This window comes from Argiope bruennichi, chromosome 7 (assembly GCF_947563725.1).
Source record: "Argiope bruennichi chromosome 7, qqArgBrue1.1, whole genome shotgun sequence".
Lineage (NCBI taxonomy): Eukaryota > Metazoa > Arthropoda > Arachnida > Araneae > Araneidae > Argiope > Argiope bruennichi.
Window position 1 is genome coordinate 129089402 of NC_079157.1, and position 23991 is coordinate 129113392.

Consider the following 23991-nt stretch of genomic DNA (forward strand, 5'->3'; position numbering starts at 1 on the left):
TGGGAAATAAATTTTTTCAATGAGTCGTTCAACAGAAATGAGCTACATTTATTTAATTAAATATTTATTTTTCTTTTATATTTCACGTACATTAACAGCAAAGACACAGCTATCGATTCCCTTTCCTTCTTAGAGTAACAACTTCAGATGCCCACCATATTCCTTGCAGTCTAACTTTACCCATGAAAAGAAACGGAAAATTCATAAAGTAATGAACAAAAAAATTATAGAAAAAAAGAGAAAGAATTAATAACCAGCCGGATTACAGAATTCAAAAAATGGCAAAAAAAGCTCCACACTGTCGGAATAAAATCGCATGGAAAATAATTATTCATATTGTATCCACATGTGGGACGAGTACATTAAGGAGGGGGGAGGGCTACACGTTAATTAGACAGACAAGAAGCTAATAAGAGCAGGACTCCTTCCCGTCCCCCAAGTTCACAATTAGCTTCGTCCTAACCTAATCCTATTTCGTTCTAATCTCCTTTTCATCCCCCCCTTCTTCTTTTCTTTATTGTAAACGAAAAAGAAGTTTTAATTATTTCCCGTTACGGACGTTATTAATGTTTTTCTTTTTCTTTTTGTTCCTCCATGCCGTATGTTTTCAACTTTTTAAGCCCCCCCCCCCGATTCATTATTTTTATTTATTTATTTTTTTATCCATTTCAGTAGGATGGGGGGGGGGTCTTTCTGTCAACATTTATAGTGAGAGCAGAAAAATATTTTAATTACAGGGAGCGGATCTAAATCCTCTTACTGCGAGCGGCCGGCGCTGCTTTTGTTTTACGGAAGAAGTGGAAGAGGATTACAAGAGAATAAATGTATAGATTTTCTTCCTTGCTCTTTATTAGTTGCCTGTTTAAGGTATATTGGCGTATTTCTGATGATTTACGAATACCGGTTGAGATGTCTTTCCTCATTATTTCGAGGGAGAAGAAAGGCGCAAATATTGTTATGAATGCAACAGTACGATTCATTTTTATCGGCGTTGTCAACATCTGCTCAAATTTTGTGAACAGTTTCGATAATATTCAAATATTTTAAGAATAATACAAATAAATCTATATAAATAGAAGCCATCTTTTACATATATAAAAGAAAAATGTTTTTTATTTCGTTCTGTAACAAATTTTTTCACGATACTAAACCTCGAGGTTTTCGCAGCCTCATAAAAACTTTCTCAGCCAATATACATCGAACTCAAAAAACACGCAATGAATATTACATATTTTCTTAGCTACTTAGATAGAACATTGAAACATAGGTGTCGTCCTTGTCATCTAACCGAAGTTCAAAATGACGTGGTCCGTTCCAAAATAGTGCTAGTGCTGCTTTAAAATGGGACGTTAATATAATGAAACTAAACTACATTTTATTTAGAAATGAAAAAAATAAAGAATTTTAAGCTCTGTCTCTCTCTTTTTGTGCGAGTGTGTGTGTATTTTTATGGTCCTTTGTGTTGGTCTACTGTTATTCTCTGGATTATCTCTTTACAGCGTCAACGAAGCAGTTATTATTGTAGCAATCATAACCTCGTGCTGCCATTTTCCATAAGACAGCATAAGAGATGACATCCCAGTCTTTAGGTACTGATGTCTTTATCATCGTTTCATTTCCGGGAATGGTCTTGCAACAAGAGATCCATTAAATAATTCGAGTAAACTCACTACAGCAAATAATAAAAAAATAAGTCGTCATATTTTGCAATAATGATTCGCAGTTTATAAAATTTTAGATGAGTTTCAGAATCTTATAATTTGATATGTGTTTATTCTATAGGTGTTAAATCTCTGCACCGAATTTTATCATCTATCTCTTCTTGTTTTGTAGTTACCTGGTTGATTTATATTCGAACAGGTGGACAGACAGACTTCCTTTGAATGAATTTTGTTCAAAACGTGGAGAAAAAACCGTATCAAATTCCATACCTCTAACTCAAAACGTTTTTGAATAATCTTTGTTACAAACAGACATAATATCAAAAACGAGTTTCTCGAATTTGGGAGGTCTGCAATGTGAAAATTCATCAAAATTTATCGTTCGAATTCACTGACCATTGCAATACTTTCTCGTGTATTTCGTATGCGGGAAAGTAAGAAAAGAGCACTTACTTGACGATCAAGAAAGAAACGGGGGGAAAAATCAGTGAATGCGAAAAAAAAAGACTAAATATTGAAATACAGCGAAGAAGAAGAAAAAAAGTTAAAGGGCACGAACGATGGAAACAATGGCGTTTTTCTTTAGCCAAAATCGTGACTTTGCGCAACAGATTCAAAGCCATTATTCCCTTTTAAAATTCAAAACATACATTGCAATCTCTATCGCCTGCACGTGCTCTTCTTAATCTCTTGAGAAGGAAATAATAATGTGAGACACCGAAAAACAAATCTAAAGCAGACAGTGAGGTGGGATTCAAAATAATTTTTTCATCACTTTCGTAAGAATTCAAATTCTAACCGCTTTGCTCAAATTTTATCCAAAACGAGGATTCATTCAAAATATTTGATTCCAATATCTACTTTTAGCCACTGTATGTTTAAAACATGAATGCAACAGTATGACAACTATTCTCCTGAACAAACTCATTCTTTCATTATCATTATTATTTTATTTTGATTCTGTAGTAAGGAAACAGAAATGTTTCACATAAGATTTTATATAGGAAAAATACTTTATGCAAAAAGATAAGCTTGATTTTTTTTCACTTTCTTATTTTCTTCTGGATCTTTATGGGTATAATTGAAATGAACATTGTAAGGACAAATAAATATCCCTGTTTTTGTGAAATGATTTCAAGGCAAATCAATGTATCTATGATCTCTATTTCCACTAAATAAATTAAATAAATTTTAATATAAAAGTCCTTTAATCGCACTTACGACAAAACATTAAGACAGAATAAATGTAAATAAACTTTAATCTCGTCCAAGCATATTTTCTGAATGTTTTTTTTTTTTTTTTGAGCGAATATGTTTTGAAAGTTATAAAATTAACCCGTTATAAATCAACTCAATAATATTTTACAGAATACTTGATGCTCTTTTCCACTTCATTTTTTTTCCCGACAAACTCGAGAGTTGAATTATATATCTTATTTAAATCCCAATTGATCAGTCACTATCGCAATTTTTATCTTAAATTAGGCCATGACAAGTTCATTCTAAAATGTTTTCTTATTTCCTGATCCAAATCCTATTTTTTTTATTTCATTATTTCTAACATGCGCTCTAAAAAATTGCTGACTTAGATTTTTCCCAATCCATGAACGAATAACTTGAACGTCTTATATATAAATATAATGTAAGAATAATGATGATAATAATTAAATAATGTGTTCTCGATGATAATATAGTATTCTGATATTTTAAAAGTTTAATAATTTGCCAGAATAATTAAAATGGCATAAATAATGTAACGCGTTATTACCTACCTATATTGTGTTAATGAACATAATTTCATAATCACAATATCATTAAAAAATTATACTGAATTCTCAAATATTTCAAATACGCAGAATCAATTACTGAGAAAAGGAAAAAAGATTTTTCTGAAATGAATTTCAACATTTAGAATCCAGCTAGATAAAATCCCCTAATACCTTTTTATAATATGGATTTCACAAAGAAATAGAAAACTGATTTTCTTTCGTTCAATTCACAGGTTGCAACTGTACAGGATTTTAGAGTTCACGCAGTCTCCACCAAGCATAAAATTTCAGCACCTTCCAAGAAGGACATTTCGTCAGTAAGTGGGGAAATCGGGATATAGAACTCATCCCGATAATAAGTACATGATGATTCCATTCATTCCTCAGGTTAATACGTTTGTTTATTTTCTCTAGCTATTAAAATACATGCGATACCGAACAAGCACATACACGCAACTGTCAATCAGATAAAACACTAGTCATGAATACAAATCGAACCATTCAGTCTTGAGGACACAAACAGGTCTCCTAACAAGCACCCAAACGAGGGCGGCACACAATAAGAAGTAACAACCCGTGATTGTGTCGGCTTGTCCATCAACATCCCACAGAGACAAAAAGGGAAAGAGAGCCAGAAAGTGAACGTGCCGTCACTCAAAACCGCTCTTAGATCCCTCCCCTCTCCCGCACACAAAAAGCCGAATACTTTTATATATATATATGTCCTTTCGTTACCAGCAGCTAGTCGAACCCCGTTAGTGAAATAATCGTTATATAGATTGGAAGCACTAGAAAAGAAAAGAAGGGGGGAGGAGAATTTCGTGGAAACAAGAATGGATTTTTTTTTTCTCCTTTTCCTTACTAACTTGTTTATTCTATTCTTTTTTTAAGTTTATCGTTTGAATTTTATCCACTCGAAACCATTCGCTTTGTTTGGATATCTTCCTTTTATTTCTGCCCTCCCCCCCACCCCTCCAGAAGAAACCATTTTTATTTTTTTTAAAGGGGTAGTGGGTAGACAACGAGGGAAGGCTTTACCAGATAAAGCTCGAATGCTGCTTCAAAATGTCGAAAGAAAAATAGGGGGAAGATTCGATTTCTGGTCCCCCCCCTAGCCACGTTCGAACATTGGGAATAATATGTTTTCCGTTTTCCCGAAGGTTGTGTGTTGTTTTTGTGCGTCGTCTCCGCAAATTTCGGTCTTTTGCTACAAAATAATGAAGTTATGGATTTTGAGTTTGTTGCCAGGACTAACGACAGGAGGTAAAGAAAATATCGTTTGTTTTTTCGGAAGAGATAGTTACCATCGTTGTCTGGTGGAAGGGGGCGGCTTGTTTAAATGCATGCACGCAAACAAATGTTTTTGTCGTTCTTTCGCTTGAATCTCACAATTGCTTCAGCTGCAACAGCTGGTTGTTGCAGTTCCCTTCACTTCGCAACTAAAGCGGAAAAGGGAAGAAAATTAGAAAAGAGATTTGTTTCCATTGGCAATGTTCCGGGAATAACGATTTCTTTTATTTTCTCGTTAAATGCAACGAAAGTAGAAATGAATAGTAAAGTTTTTCTACCAAAAAAGTATCAAATAATACCTTAAGGTAGCAAATTGAAAGTAGTTGTTGATACTGTGACGGTACCGGAATTTCAGCGTTTCTTGCAGTCTGCGAAGTTTATGCACTGAATTTTGTGGTATTCACCTCTCCAATATTTGTTGCGTTCTGAGCTTTTTAAGACCATGTATCGATTCCATAACCGAACAGTAGTTGCAATTTGTGGAGGGAATTTGATTTCATACTTCAAACTGTAGTAAAGAAATTTCTTTCTCAGCATGCTTAAGTAAGTCCAGACAAGGAACGCTTTCAAGCCTCTATTACTGTTGATGGCTGCAACCATTGTAGGCATTACAGTAAAGAACACTTATTACAATGCTATTCGCACATAATTATATTTCTATTATTTATTTCTTGTCTTTACGTCTGAACGGTCACTTGCGCTCATAACTTTTCTGTACAAAAGCTGCTTATTGCAATGCATTGGACGAGCTCTAACAGTTCAGCTCTTGGGTTTTGAATTACTCAATAGCATGAGTGGGCATTAAGTTGATTGCGATCGACCAGTGGATCATCAAGGCAGTTTAGGGGGATCGCCTTTATTAAGACCCAAGACGCGCTTACTAAAAGAAATCAATTGTTACGATCATGTGTTACCCATTTGGCAATGTTTATGTGTAAGAAATAAGTGAAAATATAAAGTACATATTATCTCTATCTCTTGAGGAAAGCTTTTCTCCTTTCAGTTTTCCCTCGACATAATTTTAAAAGCACGTTGTTCAGATTCTAAGAATAATTTTTGGAATCTAAATGGACGAAATAAAGTATTCTCATTTAAAAAAAGTTCCATATCATTTAACATCGTTCTTTGGCACGCCATACTTCTGTAATCTGCATTTTCAATGATGAATAGAATTAAGACAGAATATCACTCCCGTCTCACAGACAACCACTTAAGAATCCAGTGCGAGATTAACAGATAGTAATAATGTACAGAGATATTCAAGACTGGCGGATAATACGCAAACTTTCTGCCAACTATAACTGCGAGAATTAACTTTAGATGAGAAAGATTTATTTTCTAATGTATTTTGAATTGTTTGATATTAAATGCGTCATTTGATATTATTATATTTGTAGCTATTATTATTATGTCTGTATCTGGCTACTATTATTATTTTTGTAGTTATGTAGGTAAGTACATATTCCATATTTATTATTTTGCAATAAATATTGTAAATCCTTTTTTTAGTTCACCACACCTACGCCACTGCGTGGACCACAACACCTTGAAAAAATCAGAAGTAGCCCGTCCCCTGGAAAAGATCTGTTCATCCCTGCTCTAGTGGCACACTCTCTATAAAGGAAGAAAACATTCGTAAATGAATAAGGCGCAAAATAAAAACAAGTTATTTTGAAAATTTTACTCGAAATTAAAACTGTTTCCATTATGGTCCAATCAATGCTAAGAAAGTCTTGGAAAATAGCTGCTTGAATAATTTCAGCTTTCCCCTACCGCTTATCTGCCTTGACCTACAAATTACCGAATCGCAAAACTAAGATTGTGAGTCAGGGCAGTCGATTTCAAAGCATGGTCGGAATAGCATGCATGGTTGAAACATTCAAAAGCACGGAGTTCTCATCGTTGGATAATCCTCCCTTAATCTCAGCGAAAGGCTTAATTACTGCGTTACAGGATCGACACGTGGAATTCCATGCACTCGGGGTCGGCCGGGAGCCAATATGTTTTGAAGAGGGGTAGACATCCCGTGAATCATTCCCTGACTTACATTAAGCAAGTAGAGGGGCTAAGAGCTTTCGGCTCCTAATGGGGGTCGCAGTGGACGGTTATTAAAGAGAGTTGGAAATGCATTTTTTTTGCCCCTCTCTCCGCCCTATTTGTTGAGTCACGACTATAATTACAGAATAAGCTGCAAAAACGTAAGCAAGTGTAATTGGACCATCTGTTGCGATTGTAGTACAAAGAAAGGACAGGGATTTGCCATATTCGATTGGGATTCTTCATCAGTTTGACATGAATGAGAAGGAAACCGTTCAAAATGAAATCGATCACATGTTTTAATGTAATAAATCACAAAGAAGTATTTAGAATATGAAACAATAAATTATATGTATCAAGATATTGAGTTCTTTCACTACATATAGTTCAGTAGTTATGGTCCCTTTTAAGTACAAACCTGGAAGAGAACCGAGGGAAGAAAAAAACATCTTTGCTTTGGTTTGGCATTTTTAGAGCGAATAAGATGAGGACAAAAAACAGGGCTTATCCCTCCCCTTTCCCGGTTGTTTGATTGCAAGAAAATAAGTTTTACACAATCGAAATTTTAACCTTTCTGACACGAACTTTGCAGAAAGAAGAAAATTCTTTCTTAAGTAATTAATACATAAATAATGTTGACTTTTTAATGTCTTTTGCTCAAAGCCATGAAGCATACCGGATAAGTACTAGGGTGAAAAAAAAAAACCCCAAATATTTACAACATTATTAGTATTATCTGTTTCAGTAATATTTAGTTGATTTTTTTTCAAATGGCAAATAAATCATTAACAAGGCTTATTAAAATTATAAAATGATAACGTTTCTTTGTTTTTCAAATTTCATTACATGCCTCTTATCTCTTTTATATATATATAAAAAAAAGGACCTTCCAGTGTTAGTGTCAATTCGCATTAAAAGGAAGTTGTGAAAATATCGTAACAGACATGTTAAGAAATTGAAAAGGGCCGGGGTAGCCTGGTTGGTAGGGCGTCCAATTCGTATCCCCAATGTTGTGAGTTCGAACATTGCTGTCCGAAGACCCTTCATTCACATGGTGGCTGGTACACGTATAAATCTGTCGCAGCCACCAAGGCGAGCGCTGGATCAGAGGTGATCATTTTCTGATTAAGGTCAAAATTACGATCTGTGAATAAAATGCGCGAATGAAGTCCGCCCCATGAAAAGTTCTGTGACGCATGAGTAGCTAAGACGTACTCTTGGCCCTAGATGGAAACATAAGACGCTAAAACTCGGCTTAAAATCGTTGACTTAGTCCGCAGCTTGACTACGATAAGTGCCAGAAGCAACAACGACAGAGAATGAAAAACTAAAACCATCAAACCACTGTGCCCTTTCATGTTCGATTTTTTAGACTGGAAACAATCGATTCCTCATTGAATTTGAATGCAAATTGATAAACTGTTCGAGAAGAAACTGGAAAATAATTTTACATAAACTGCTGAAAATGTCTGTCAGTTTACACTTACATGTCTCATTATACAGAACATGGATATCTATATAAAAACATCGATTTCCACAAGAACCTTCATTTGATCGACTGTGTCCATTCGGTCATTCGCAACCATCCCATTTCCAGGGGTGTTTGGAAAAAGAAACTGACAAACACCCCCTCTCTTCTGCTATGATACTCCCCACACGGCATTTTAAAACTCCCTCTTGAAACAAAACTGAGAGTGTTGACGACCCCTTCTCTCCACTCACCTGCAAGCCGCGTCACGCTCTTTTGGCACTCACCGCGCCGAAAAATAAAGGAAAACAATGAGTGTCATATTCGACGTCTGCAGCAGACAGGTGGGAGGGGAGGGGAGGAAGAAGAAGAGCCGGAGCAGAGCATCACAATAGAAAAGCTGGGCGAATTTTCTTCATTCCAATGAGTAAGACCGATTGTGGATGTCAGTCGTTGCTGTATACGGTAGCTGAGATAGACTTGTCGGTCTGACGGAAATGAGGCAATCGTTGGACAGGTCTTTAGCTAAATTATCAACAACATTAAATATTATTTTGATGTAAGTGCTTGTTATGAATTTTCAAGAAAGTAAAACAGAACTTTAACCCTTAATTCATGATCAAAGTTTTAAAAAAAGGAAGGGAGGGACTGCTGTTTTACTAGGGAAAAAATAAAATTTTAATCCTTTAAAAAAGACCATTTTTTTAATAATAAACAATTCATTAAAATAATTTTAAGAATCAGACTGATTTCAGAAGAATAATTTTCAACAAATTTATGGAATATAATAACTTTAGTTTGCTAATTACACTGAAAGTCATGGGATATCATCTAATAACGTGCCGGATCTCCTTTTGCTCGGCGAAGTGCAGCAACTCGACGTAACTTGGATTCAACTAGTCGTAAAAAGACTCCCACAGAAATATTGAATGACGCTGCCTCTACAGACGCCCATAATTGCGAAAGTGTTGCCGGTAATATTTAGATTATGTCCCATAAATGTTCGATGGGATTCATGTCGGGCGATCTAGATGGTCAACTCATTCACTTTAATTGACCAGAATGGTTGTGAATAGTTATGGCCCAGTGACATGACGAATTGTCATCCATAAAAATTCCATCGTTATCTGAATACATGAAATTCATGAATGGTTGCCGATGGCCTCCAAGCAGCTGAACATAACCATTTTCAATCAATGGTCGGTACAGTAGGACCTGAGGACCCAGCCCATTCCATGTAAAAACAGCCCACAGCATTATGGAGCCACCACCAGCTAGCAAAGTGCCTTGTTGACAACTTAGGTCCATGGCTTCGTGGGGTATACAACACACTCGAACTTGCCATCAGCTCTTAGCAACTGAAATCGTGACTCATCTGACAAAACCCTGGTTTTCCTGTTGTCTAAGGTTCAATCGATATGGTCAACAAGCTAGGAGGCACTGTACGCGATGGTGTGCTGTTAGTAAAAGCATTCAAGTTGGTCTTCTGCTGCCCATTAAAGCCAAAATTTCGCTGCACTGTCTTAGCCGACACTCTGTCGTAATTCCCATCATGTCATAATTAGGTCAGAAACCGTTTCACATGAATCATTTGAACACAAATGAAAGCCCAGTCAACGCACTGCTCATTTATACATTTTCTATGCAACACTTTTGATACATTTGCATATTGCTATCCCATTACTTTTGTCACCTCAATGCAGATTGATTAATAATAATAGATATAATTACATAATAAAGACACTTATTACGATAATAGAGAGTAATCGAAACATTACGGCTTGAGTTTCACTGAAAAATTGGTCCAGTCTTCTTTTCAGCCCGAAGTGTAAGCGTGAATTTGGAGTCCTCATTAGTGAACTTGAGTTCTTCAACACCCAATAGTTGCTCAGCATTTCTTCCTGAATGGTCTCTACTCGATTGTGGGAGTGTCGGTTAAGGATCCATCTTTGTGGACGACCCCTCTCAAGCACATGTTAATTACAATCAATTCATAGCTAACACCGGCTGAAGTGCACCTGGGTTCAACACTTAATGACAATGGTTGCTGGTAATTGATCGTTTCTTGACGATTTGAGGAGTCTCTTCATAAGGGAAAAAGTTTAGCATCTGGATGTCTTGGCGTTCTTCCCCCTTGAAGACATGATGGATTTATTTGAAACGACGAGACACCCATCTGCGGCCCTTCACCTGAATATAACGAATGACTAGACACAATGACTCTTCTAGTGAAAAGGATCCACATCTGGCGGTCCGTATGCACTTAACTAAGTTTGAGAGAACGGGTGACGTTACATCTGGTCGGAACGCTAATTATCATGTGAGGAAAAAGGAGAAACGTTTCAAGAGTAATTTGAAATGAAAAAAGTTTATAACAGCATTTTTACTGATTCCTTCTGCTAAGTTAGTCATCCAAAATAAACCCCTATATTTGGTTATCAGAGGGGAAGAGGAGATGTTGAAGCAAAATTTTTCAGGATTTAAAAACAAAAAAAAAAAAAAAAAAAAAAAACCTATAAATCTGAGAATTCGGACAATTAGAATAACATATATAGACCTTTTTCGACGAACATGTTTTCCTCGCCAAAGTTAAGATTTTTTTTTAAGGACATTGATCTGATATTTCTTTTATAAAAGGTACTACTTCAGTTGAAATGTAAAAAGTTACATTTTTTTTTTTTATTTCTGAGCTGATAGAGATATCTTAACACTGGATGACACATTTTATAGACTTTTAATAATTATATCATTTTTAAACTTTTCTCCTTATATTAATCCTTTTTTTAAACATGAAAAATGATATAGATGCTTTAACCGTCTATTTCCAATGAGATCAAATACCTGAATGCAAATAGAGTGCCGTTTTTTAAATGGCGAACCGAACAACTTAAAACAATTGAAACGTCGCACTTGTATTTCTTTCAGCAATTTATATTTTTAATTTCAGTTCGATTGCATTATAAGGTTGGCTTATCCAATTTATATGAAAATTTAAAAATTTCCAGTTTTATACAAGAGTTAAATACGAATTAACTGTAATGTAAGAAATTATATCGAATTCAATAAAATACTAGATAAAGCAGGATTCAATTATTTATCAATTTTTAAAACAGCATTGATACAAAATATAATCGGTAGTATATTTCCCAAAACAAAACATAAATAATTCACTCGCAACAGAATTTACAATATTTCGAACTTTTTCCATTTTATCTTTTTTTTTATTGTAAAATTAACTACATTCACACTATTAGTAAACCTTCTATGCGACATCATGTGTATTCATTGAAATACAACCATTAATAAACAACTACATGAAAATACAATAAATATATTCCATAGTCCCACCTTTCCAAACACATAATAACAGAGAGGTACGCGTTTAAATTACCAGAACATTAGGAGAGTCAATATATGCATAAAGCTTTGCTATAATTCATTACAAAAGTATTTTTATAAGATTCGAAAGATAAGCGCAAAGATGCAGAGACATTAAAATTGCGAACACGATCTGCGAGCAACATAGATTGTCTGACAGCAGTCCAAGATCGCAACTGTGGGAAAGAAGGCTTTCTTTTTTTACAGTAGCTCGCACTCATCGGACAATGGATGCAAATTCACAGCAGAACGTGCACTGATTAATGAATCATGCGGAAGAATCGGGCATCTGGCGCCTCTGGCATGAAAAGTTGCGAAAAAGAGATACAGATATTCAAACTCAACCAGAAACGGAGTCATGTAAAATAATTATTATAAGGAAAACTAACAGCACCGTAGCATTCGTTTTAGATAAGACGGCTAACTAAATCAACCTCAAATGCGGACGTTACATTTGCTTTCGGATGAACTCCGAATGATAAAATTTCAAATAGTAAGTATAAGTTGCTTTTGCATCCATTTTACACAATATCTTAGTGGGCATTCATTCTGAATTAATTTCAGGAGAAAAGACAAATATACATTGATTTTGCATAAATAGGTACTTGTGTTGAATCGATTTCAGGTTCGGCAAGCTATGGTATTATTCGTTCAGGACTAATTCAGTTTAGTTTAGTTCTATTAACGTCCCGTTTTAAAGTAAAATTAGGGCTATTTTGGGAAGGACCTCGTCATTTTGAACCGCGGTCAGAGGACAATGGCGACACCTGATCTGGCACCTCCCCTTCATCAAGCTTCCACACCACACCAGCGGTAGGGAGTTTGATCCCGACGGATTTAACGTGCAACAGACCCTCTTACACGACGGTTCTTCGGTGTTATTCGGTCTCGTATCTGAAACCCTCCGGTTCCGAAACCGAGACCTTACCACTAGACCACCAAGGCCATTAGAAAAATTTAGGAGAAAGGATTAATAATTTGTATCAGGAAACTATTAATTATATTTATTTTCGAGGATTTTATTAATTAAAAACTAACTATTTAATTAATTGTCTTTTAATCTTTCTTTTTTGGAAAACTAATATAAAAAATATTTCAAGTTCTTGCAGAACATCAAATCAATCGGTGTTTTTTAAAATCGCATGCTTCAATTATTTTAATTTTAATTAAAAATATTAAAGACAATAAACAGACGATTTTGCTATATCAGTGCTGCAAAAAGACTAGACTGTCGACGATAAAAGTGTGGCAATAATTAGCTGTTCTTCTTTGGGAGCACCTAGGCCCGACGACCTTTCATTGGCAGGAATAAATGGATGAGCAACAAACCGAATATGATGAGCACACCTTTTTAATTATAAGAACTGCACTAAGCGTAGGTATCAGGAAAAGACATTTTATACTACTAAATTTGAAAAAAGATTGATAGATTTTTTCTGGCGCAAAGACTAATATTGGCCAAGCTGTTCCAAACTCGTGTAAACTTAAAATACAACAAATTTACTCATTAAAAATAGAAGAGTGATGCAAAGTTAAAAAAAAAAAGTGAAAATAGAAATTAAATATTACGCCAAGTTGATGTCAAGTAAAAATGAAAATACATTAACATGGTAACGTTCGCAAATTATATCTTTTAAATTTGAATAATCTCTTCCGAATAATTTTATTCTTGGAAAGCGGCATTTAGAGCATTCATGATATGATATGCTGAACAGAAATTATGGTACCACATCTTGAAAAGATTGGAGCTGTATCCGAATGAAGTAAATGCTTGTGAGTAAAATAAGTATGACCAATGCGAAGTGTACGGCGGAAAGAGTCAACATTAAAACCAGAATTAGATGGGTGGATCGAATGAAATTTATTATCAAGTTGCAGGTTCCAGGTATGTAGATATTTACAGAGCAAACATTACTTTAAAATTTGATTCAAATCTTGAAACGGAACAAACATTTCTTCATTTGTGCTAGCTGTGTAGCTGTGTTTGCGGCAACATCTGCTTGATACCAACGTATCCAGGAATCCAACAAAATAGAATGTTAAAATTACGATCCAGCAGTCTAAAATATAATTTTACTATACTGAACACCAAAGGATGGCTTTGTCCGAGTGAGTACAAAACTGCTTCAATTGCCTTTTGTGAATCGGTATATATGATCCAGTCTTTCTTCGATAATAGTGTGATCGCTCTTAAAGCCGTGTAAGTGGCAAAAATATCCAATGTAAAAACAGAACAATATTTGTTCAGCTTCCTAGAAAGTACAATGTGATCAATGAGAAAAAAGAAGATAGGGAAAAAACCTAAACAGATAAGAAGGATATTTATAATTATGCTTTAGTTTTTATATTACTCGTCCTAATTACATTGGCCATTATCAGCAAAGCTTCATTCAGTGTGATGAGAGGGTCACAGGGCGGATGCCGGTAAACTATAGTAACGTCCGAGGGCTTTTTCAGGCCTTGTTGCTTCTGGGTCGTAATGCTTCACAGAAAAGTAGATTTTACGTTAAAAAAAAGCACACATGAAAGGGTTTCAGTTTCTGGCAATGCCGGATATATCATCTAGTTTTATTATATAAACTAATAAAATAAAATTTGATAACTAATATAATTATATTAATATTTATTAAGAATGCAACGAAAGCAGTTCGTTTATTTTTACGAAGACCAAAAACAGAACCTCATCAGCAGTTTGCATTTCTAAAAAGAATAAACACTTACATTGCAAAAAATGCCATGAAGACAGAAAGCCATCGAAAAAAAAAAAAAAAAAAAAAAAAAGAAGAAGAAGAACGCTACTGCATTTAGTTCACAGTCAATTAACCTCGATGAAGAAGAAAATATCGAATTCCGGTTCCTTATAACTTTGCACACCTGACTTATGAAACTGAAAAAGCAGCTGCTATGACAGAAGCGAATCGAAATCAATGGCAGAAAGCAAACAGCCAAAATAAAACCACACAGCGTGTATTAACAAGTAGACAACACTCGCTGCAATACGCTCTTTTTATTAATAATAAAATGGGCAGAGAACTTTATTTGAATAAAATTACTATTTTTCCGATTCTGAAGAAACAATTGCAATCAATTGTTGCTGGGTCTTTGGCCAGAAATTTGAGAACTCAAGGAACTTTTTTTATCCAGCATTGATATATTTCCTGTCTTTCTACATAAAATAAACATTTAGCTTTAATTTATTTTATTTCTCATAAGAATTAAATTTATTTTATGCCATTCAATTCAAATTTATTTGTTATTATGAATTAAAATGAACCAGAAAAGATACGCATAGGCCACTCATATCTTTTTTCCCCTTTTTACTAAAATCAAATATTATTTACAGTCAGACATTATCAGTGAATAAATTGGAAGCAGTTCTGCAAATCATGAATTAACTCCGAAGCACACGTTTAGAACTCTAGATGTTTTTGCAAAACGCCACAAAAAATTCCAATGTTGCACCCATGCAAAATTCGTTATTTCATGCTAAATAAAATATTAAACTGCATTTACATTCTGGCTTTAATATTTCCAATCGTTTGTTCCCCTCATAACCTCAGAGACCATTTTATCTCAGTGTGTGTTTCCCACGATTTGTAGTTTCTTTTATCAACACCTGAATTCATCTGGTTTCTTTGAAAAGAGTAAATGGAAGATAATATTATAATCTGTTATGCAAGGGAATGGAATTGATTTTGTACTAAACACACTTGCGTCCAATTTTCAACATTATTCCAGCAATACATAAAGTGGTAATCGATTATTGATGACACAACTAGACCCAACTGAAAAATAAAAATATGAACTCGTACTTTTGGAATAGCTAACAAAAAACAATATCATTTGAAATTTATACAGCGATATATTCAAAAAGTGCAATGACAAAAAAAAAAAAAAAAAAAAAAAAAACATGCAATTACCTTTAAGTCTGAATATCTTCAAGGCGTTGATAATCCTTATATAAAGCCCAACAGCAGTGGAAAAAAGCCTAAAATAAAAAAAAATCAGGTTAAATTCTTATGAGTGATGTATGTAAAAAGTTAATGAAAAAGTAATTTTTTAAAAAATAAATTTCTGTTCTACATTTTAAAATTGGCGGCGAAGATACAGCTACGTTGGCGACTTTTATCAGCCACACAATCATATTAAAAATCTTGAAAACATATTTCCACATGTATGAAAATTCTAATTCTGAAAAGATTCGAAAATACTTCCTGAAATTTGGAATTGCCATTATATGTCATTCCAGGACAAATTCGTTAGCATATCGTAGGCAGATATGCTTTATTAGTAACTCACCTCATAAATGAATTGAAAGCTGAGTTGACCTAATTTTCACATCCCCTATTAATTCCTTCGATTTGATTCATAAATTGAATATAATGTCCATGCAAACAACTACGTTCCAGATAACAGTTATCGATTTAAACTTGCGATATCAAATTGATAAATCTATTGATAGAAGTTATAGAAAGAATCTTGAGCAATTCCCATTATCTTTTCGGTCAGTAGTGGATAAGCAGAAAAAGGGCAACAAAACAGCGATTATTTTATATACCACAACTATTTCAGTCGTTTCTATTTAACTAAATCTGTTCATTATTTCTACTAATAAAGTTTTGTAGAATTTTCCAATTGCACTGAACTATAATGGTAAGATTCAACGCACTACCGATACCATTTGTGTTTTCTTTTCAATATCATATTTCGTTCATTGTTCCTACTCTCAAATGACTGATTGTTGTTGTTCTCATGTCTGTGCATTAGCAGCAAGAAAGACAAAATGATAAAATAGCGAGAAAAATATAACTCACTAAAACTTTAAAAGTATTCAATACCTTAAAACGTTAACACACCAAAGAAAAATTTAAGACATCATTTCAGCAACAGACTCCCCCGCACTGTGAACGTCGATTCGGTGTCTCAGGATGACACAGGACTTCCTGCTGTGAGTCAATAAGTGGCACCTGTCCGAATTGTAATATATTTGTAGGAAAAAGGCAGGCCACCCTATGATATGTTTTTATATGAACTGAACAAGGGCGGTTTTTACAGTGAATGTATGATCTTGTTTCGTTTGGATGAATTTTCATGCCCTTATAGTGATTTGGGATTACAGTAATTATATCCCTAATACTGGTTACAAATGATTGATTAAAAAATAAATATCAAAATACATTTATTCATTTCTAACAATAATATTTTGCACGTGTATAACGGAATATAATGCTATTTTTTTTTTTTTTTTTTTTTTTTTTTTTTTTTTTTACGAATTAAGTTCTCAGTATTATATTATGCCCACAAAAATACGTTTTTTCCCCCCTTTATCTTTATACTCTACTTTCAATATTTCATGATTAAAATATTGAAATTTAGCAGTATACAAAAAATTTTCGCGAACATATTGTTAAGATTGTTCGAAGCATTATTCATTTATATTTAAATATATATATATATATATATATATATTTAAATTTCAAAATGCGCCCCCTTTTCTAAAGATTGAAAAAGAAAAACTCATGCATAAAATAGAGCTAGCATTTAGCACAGCAATGAAAAGAATTATTTTATAAAAGCACTAAAAATAACCAGTATTCGTTTTCATATATTTGAAGCGAAAAAAAAATCGTGATTTGTAATGAACGTATAAAAGCAAAATAATTGCAACATGGTTGAAACGTGCATGGTAGAGCAGAGGAAAATGAATATATCATGAATGGTAAAGTGCCCCCCCCCCCAAAAAAAAAAGTCGCAGTAAATAATGTTCATGTAGTTCAACAGCTTATAGAAGAAAATCAATCATGTATTTAGGCAAACTACCTCTTCCACTGATGGATCAAAGGAGATTCTTTGATTCTCTTCCCCACACTTCTCTTGTGACTGAAGACAGAAATAAAATCTAATTAGAATGAATGACTTTTGATTATAAATAAAATCCGCAGAGTTATATATATATATATATATATATATATATATATATATATATATATATATATATATATATATATATATATATATATATATATATATATATATACATGTGTGTGTGTGTGTGTGTGTGTGTGTGTGTGTGTGTGTGTGTGTGTGTGTGTGTGTGTGTGTGTGTGTGTGTTGCAGTTTCTTAGAAGATAAAGTTAGTAAATCAATTTTCTTCTACCTCACTTTGACTTTCTTTTAAAAGAAAGTCAAAGTGAGGTAGGACTCAAAATTTGTAACACTTCGTTGGAAAGCAACTACAAGTGGTCTGTAGCTCCAACTTTTTCATGTCTATAACTCCAACCCTTATGAAATCAAAACAGGAAATAGGATGATTTTATTTTTCATTTCTTATATCTTTAATCTCTTCTTTTTTTCTTTTTTTTTTCTTTCTTACCAATCATTTTATGGCTTAGCAACTGTTTTTATTTTCGCATTATTTTAAATATTTTTTAATTATTATTTTGATACACATTTATCATTTTTGTGTAAAGACACATTCAAAATGTCATCCATCACGTTAGATGATTTTTAGGAATTATGTTCAGACACACCCACATAACTCCGAACACGACGTTTTCCGACAGATGTGAAAAGCGAAAATAAATCAAAATATTGAAGTGAAATTCAATGACGATTCAATTCCGATACCTTTTATGTGCCAATTTCGTATTGAAAAAAAAAAAAAAAAAGATAAATATCAGAATATTATTGATCATCTGCAGAAGAACTAGAAGTGTACCATCAAAAAATATAAAAAAATAACTTCAAAAAAAAAAAGAGTCATAATCCCTCTACTCTTAGTAATTCTTGATTTGCATTGTTTAAGCATCCATAAAATTCGATTAGAAATCCATTTAAATGTAGGTTAATCTCGGGCTGATACCGCAGGGTCAACTCCATTCAACGAATCAACAGCGTGAAGTCGCTTTCGCTATTCTTGCGCCGAAGAAGGTGAGAATCGTATTCAAGGGAATACTGACCCAGAAAAGCTTTAAGCAGAACACGTCCGCCCAAAAACTTGTTCGATGGCCTGTCACGACATACGTCTTAAGGGGTTCAAAAGATGCTTTTACCATCCTTTAGAGAGTAAATAATTTATATACAGGCTTTTACATCCATAAAATAAGTTATCCAAAATGAACTCTCTGATCAAAAGTATTCAGACATTTTCAAGTGTACAAGATTTTTTTCGAATTTCTCTAAATACGTATCATTGATATGCCATGAGTCCTAACAAAACTGACGAGGTGATTCTTAAAACGATCAACTGCAAAGACATTGAATTCCATTCAACCCGCGGCGATTCGCCAACGGCTACATAACAACCATTAGATAACAAAACGATTTCGTAAGACAAGTATCTATCCTCCATTTCTATGTTCCATCCAAAACATTCCCACGGCTCATCGAATCTTCTTCGGGAGATAATGACATTCTAGCCGACAGCAAACCAAACCTGTCGCACCACAAGTCCGACGACTGCGACACTAAATTAACCGAACACATCCGATGACACCCGAAACGGATTGCTTACTTTCATGTTTGACACGAATCAGATCCACTAATGAGTCCGGGTCACGTGACTGAATGAGTCAGACAATGCTTTTCTCTCCATTTTGAAGCGAGGTTTCACGAGACGTGTGAGGAAGTCTGTTCGCGTTTCATAAGATACATCGAAACACTCTGCACATTTAGAAAAAAATCATATTTTTTTCGATGATCAAACGAAAAATGATATTAGTTTTTAAGTTATTAAATGGCAAATAATTTTATACAAATTAAAATAAGTTGCAACCGAAATTGTTTCATCACATGTTTATCCTGAAAGAAATAACATATGCAGTTACTTTAGAAAGGTCATTTCACTGAGACTTATTTTGAACCCCTTGACTACGAATTTATTTAATATCATAATCGGATGACATCCTTCGAGACATTTATTATTATCTTAATGCCCATAATATAAGGGTCATTGAGATACTGAAGAGTTTTTAAATGATTTTTACATTTTAAATTACTTAATACTTTCATTTAATGGCATATTTAAAATTAAAACTTCAGTCATTGGATTCGAGAGTCAAGACTCGTTAGTGTATGCGAAGGGGTTAACGACCCCCTTCTTCCAGATGACAACTGTCTAAAAAAATGTGCGGATTATGTTTTAGATTTTCACAAATACTTATGTAGAGAGAGAAGTTTTGTAATACAAAGGGGGTGGCTAGGATTCCTTTTTTTCTACAGGATTCAAAATCTGACGCACTTACACTGTAAAGATTACATATTAAATTTGATTTATCTAAGCCACTGAGTTTAAAATTTTTCAGGTCACAACACTTTGATCTATAAATTTTTCACGCTATTAATGAACTTTGTGAAAAAATTTGACACAGACCTGAAGTTTTGATGATAAAAGCACGATAAATTTTATCCGTTCTTAGCTCTTACCCTGACGAATTGGCCAGTTTGGATCAAAAATCACAAAACAATAAATCGGCCTATCTGGCTGCCTTTTTGAATTATTGTATTAGTAGAACCACATAATATCGAAAATTATTTTTTTCAGATTTAGGACGATCGAAAATGAGAAAATTCATAACAATGTGAACAGTGGAAATATTTGAAATGAACAAAGGTGATCCCAAAAGTTGGACCAAGCTTTTTTTCATATAGTTATAAGCATACATTACGGACTACAAAGTTTTATTCGATAAGGTGGACAACTGCTTGAAAATACATTATTTTTTTGGGAAATATAGAGTAAAAAGTTTTAAATATATCATTTTTTGCTCAACTTGAAAATGTGAAAATGTCATTTATAAATGCATTCATTTTTCAATCATCTACGAACATATAAAATTTCATTTTTATATCTGCAAAACTTAAACACTTGTTAAAAAGTAAATTTAGACTATTTACTTCCCTCCCTTAGACGATTTATTTGCCTCAGACTGGTATCTGAAGGGGTCTTGTGACGTACCATTCAGGAATAATACATGAAATACATAAATCTCAGTATTAGAATGGAATCAGAAAATAATGCGTTTATCATTTGTTATCAGATTAAAAGAGTCATTGAATAATACTTTCACTGAAATATTTACAAGCCATTCATCCTATTGTGCACTTCTGACAACTAAATGCAATATGCAATTCTTCAGCCAATATTTTTTCAGAAACATTTCATTTTCTCAAGAGAAGAGAGCTTTTCGTAAAAAAACAATTTTTCCTTCAAATGGCCGACATTTGTAATTTGAACTATCTGAATTATATTTTGGAAAATTATTCAAATATCTTATCAGAGGCAGAAGTATCCCCAACATTTCCTTATATACTCTCTAATAAAGACGAATTTTTTCACCCGAATGTATACCCACATTTGACATAGAACTACCATTGTAGCCAAAAAATCCCATACCAAATGTTAGGATACTAAGACATTACTCAGTTGTGCTTCTGAAAGCGCCGGCGAACAAAATCCACTCTCGCTAGATTCAGTTAGACATTGGATAGGTTCCTACAGTAAATCTATCTACCCAATTTTATCCATCCAGCTCTCTCCGTTTACGTGGATAACTCCCGAACTATCGTGTCAACTTATGTTCAAACAACCCATCAGACAAACTTTCTTAGACTAAATTTTGTTTAAAATTTACAAATAAGTTTCTGAAAACCATACGCCAAATTTCATCTGTCTCATTCAAAGCGCTCTTTAATTATATTTTTTCACAAATAAATATTTTTACAAAACACTGTTGTTTATTTAGAACTCGGGGAGGTCTATGTGGTGATCCACAAAAATCTCGAATTTTTTTTTGACGATTGCAATACTTTCTTTCTACTTGGCATATGTGTAAGTAAAAACAGCCAATGGCAGAAATCGATGAAAGACAAATCAAAAACGCCAAAGAAATGATTGCTAGCAATGGAGAAGAAGGACACTGGTTAGCCAAGCTTGAAAAATCCAGCTTCGGATATGATAACATCAAAGGGAGCATTTCGCATTCATAGTAATGATCACTCAGCTACGCGTAGTAACTAGGCTTGTCTAATTGTTAAATCCTTTTCAGTCTTTTTGTTTTTATTATTTTTCCATTTTCACAGATCATCGAACTCTCAGATTGAAAAAGTAAACAAACAATAATAATAATAATAACTAATTTTTCAAATAATTTCAGTAAGGTGTGTCTGTCTGCTGCAGTCTTACAGGAAAACCACCACAGTCTTTTGTTATATGTTAATAGTTACAACAACCAACTTCTAAAATTCCAACGGCCAACACCTGAACAGCAGTGTGTGTGATTTTTCAGATCATGCTGTTGAATGATGTGCTACCAGAATAATAATAATTTTTTTAAAGCATAATGATGTGTTACCAGAATAAAATGATGAATAATTTGTGTTTCTCTTAGAGAGCAATTGGAACTCAGCTAGCGTGATGCAGAGATCTTTCCAAGTTTCAAAGATTTTAATCTAGAATACTTCTATACATCTTCCTATGTAGGCTTTGAAATGATAGAAGAAAAAATGTGCTACTATTTACTGCTACAAATGTAATTTACTTCAAATACTCATATTTCTTAAAATATTCGAAGTATTTATTTTCAATTTCATTATAACATATTAACTTATTTATATATTATTATATATAATTTCATTATAATATATAGCATAATATTATACATTTTGCAAGATTTATGTCATCGAAAGATATGCTTGAAAAATTAGATAATAATTATGTGAAAAAATATGGGATTTCTTAATAATCTTTTCTATTTTCCCGAATAACTATGCTATTTTTACGAAACTGCATACTACTACTGCGCACAACTAATAAAATCGTTCATGAAAGTTTCAAATCATTATCAGCTTTCAATAAAACAAGACGAGATAGATTATTTCCTTTTTAATGAATTTCTGTTCGATCTTCTAAATACATTAACGATCGAATCTTTACTGACAAATGTGATTTCAAGGATATCCTTGATATATTCGAAGTTCAAAAACGGTTCATAGAGTTCTTTTGGTAAAATTCGAGGGGGGGGGATTAGAAAAGTGACTAAACGAATTTAATCACACACTGTCTGTTCTGTGCCTTCATATATAATTTTGTAGAATCGTAATCGGTCATATTAGAGAACGAGGCTCACAGTTTAACAAATGCCTTCGATTCCCAGGTGAGTAACAAGATCTTAAAGAAAATTATACAGAAATAAATATTCTAGTCACGCAAGCACGTGTAATATCGAAAAAAGAGAAGGCTCTCAAAGATTTCATTGAGGAGGGACTCTAAATAAGCACTTGCGGTTTCAGTTAATTCTTCTAAATAAGAAGAAGAATACCACCCAAAAGTTCATTCACCAGGAGAGCAACAAGCAGATAATCAAAACAAAGAACAGGCTTTAAAAAAAATAACCGTGTGCTACTGTTGCATACCATGCTAGCTTCCTTGTGCAGCACTCACTTGTTTGTTGGAGATACAAGACAAACCTCATTACTTAGGAACAAAAGGAGACCGCAAGTCGACCGAAATCGATCCAGGCACCACGCCCCAAGTTCTCACGAATCGAACTGACTTCCATTAAGCCATCCATCGGCTGTTACTTTTATCGGTTGCCGCGACCAGATGAATGGACGTCATCTTGCAACGGGCGAAGGTGCTCCCGAAGGGTGGAGTACCCTCGCAGAGAAAGTGATGAACGAGTTTCGAGGTTGGAGATCACGTCCATCCATCTCGCCACTTAGCCAAATATGAAAAGCACTCCAGAAATCTTCTGGCAAAACTTTTCAAGGGCACCTGATTCACGCTGATCACAGGTCAACAAACGAACATTAAGCCACCAGATGTTCGTACGGAATATTATTGTTGAGAAATAATAATCGGCTTTCAATTGGTCACAAAGTAAAAATGGTTTAGAATTTAAAATACATTTTCAACAAAGATTATCAGGATTTTCATTAAGAAATTGCATACAAAAGGAAGTCTTCATGACGCCAAGGGAAAAAAAATAGGAGTCAGATAGATAAGAGGCCCCCATGAAGTTTGAAAAAGTAGTATCGAAAAATTATTTTTGTAAAACGCTCCTATTAATACATATTCCTATTAAGTTATTCTATTAATCAGATGCTCATTTTAATAGAATTTAACTGTCAACTGTAATGTTTTCTCTATTATCTAGTTCGATGATGCACCCCTCTATTAGAGAAAAGTGTTGCCACTACTATTTAATTAAACGATCTAAACTACTATTAAAACGATCTAAACTACTATTAAACTACTATTTAAACTAAGGATTAAAACGATCTAAACTACTATTTAATTAATTCGACGAGTAACAAATAAAATAATGGTTAAAGAGGGCAGCATTTATGCCTTTTATCGTATATGCGTTCTAAATTACAACCAGAGAAC

General features: G+C 33.8%; 1 protein-coding gene across 4 annotated transcripts in view; it reads right to left on the reverse strand.

The window, feature by feature from the left end:
• Nucleotides 1-23991, reverse strand: part of LOC129976053 (plexin-A2-like) — a 575617-nt gene that overhangs the window by 455717 nt on the left and 95909 nt on the right. For all 4 annotated transcript variants that reach the window (XM_056089408.1, XM_056089404.1, XM_056089407.1 and 1 more), the window contains one exon: nucleotides 15524-15591. The gene's annotated coding sequence lies outside the window, so the exon portion shown is untranslated. The remainder of the gene's footprint in view (nucleotides 1-15523; nucleotides 15592-23991) is intronic.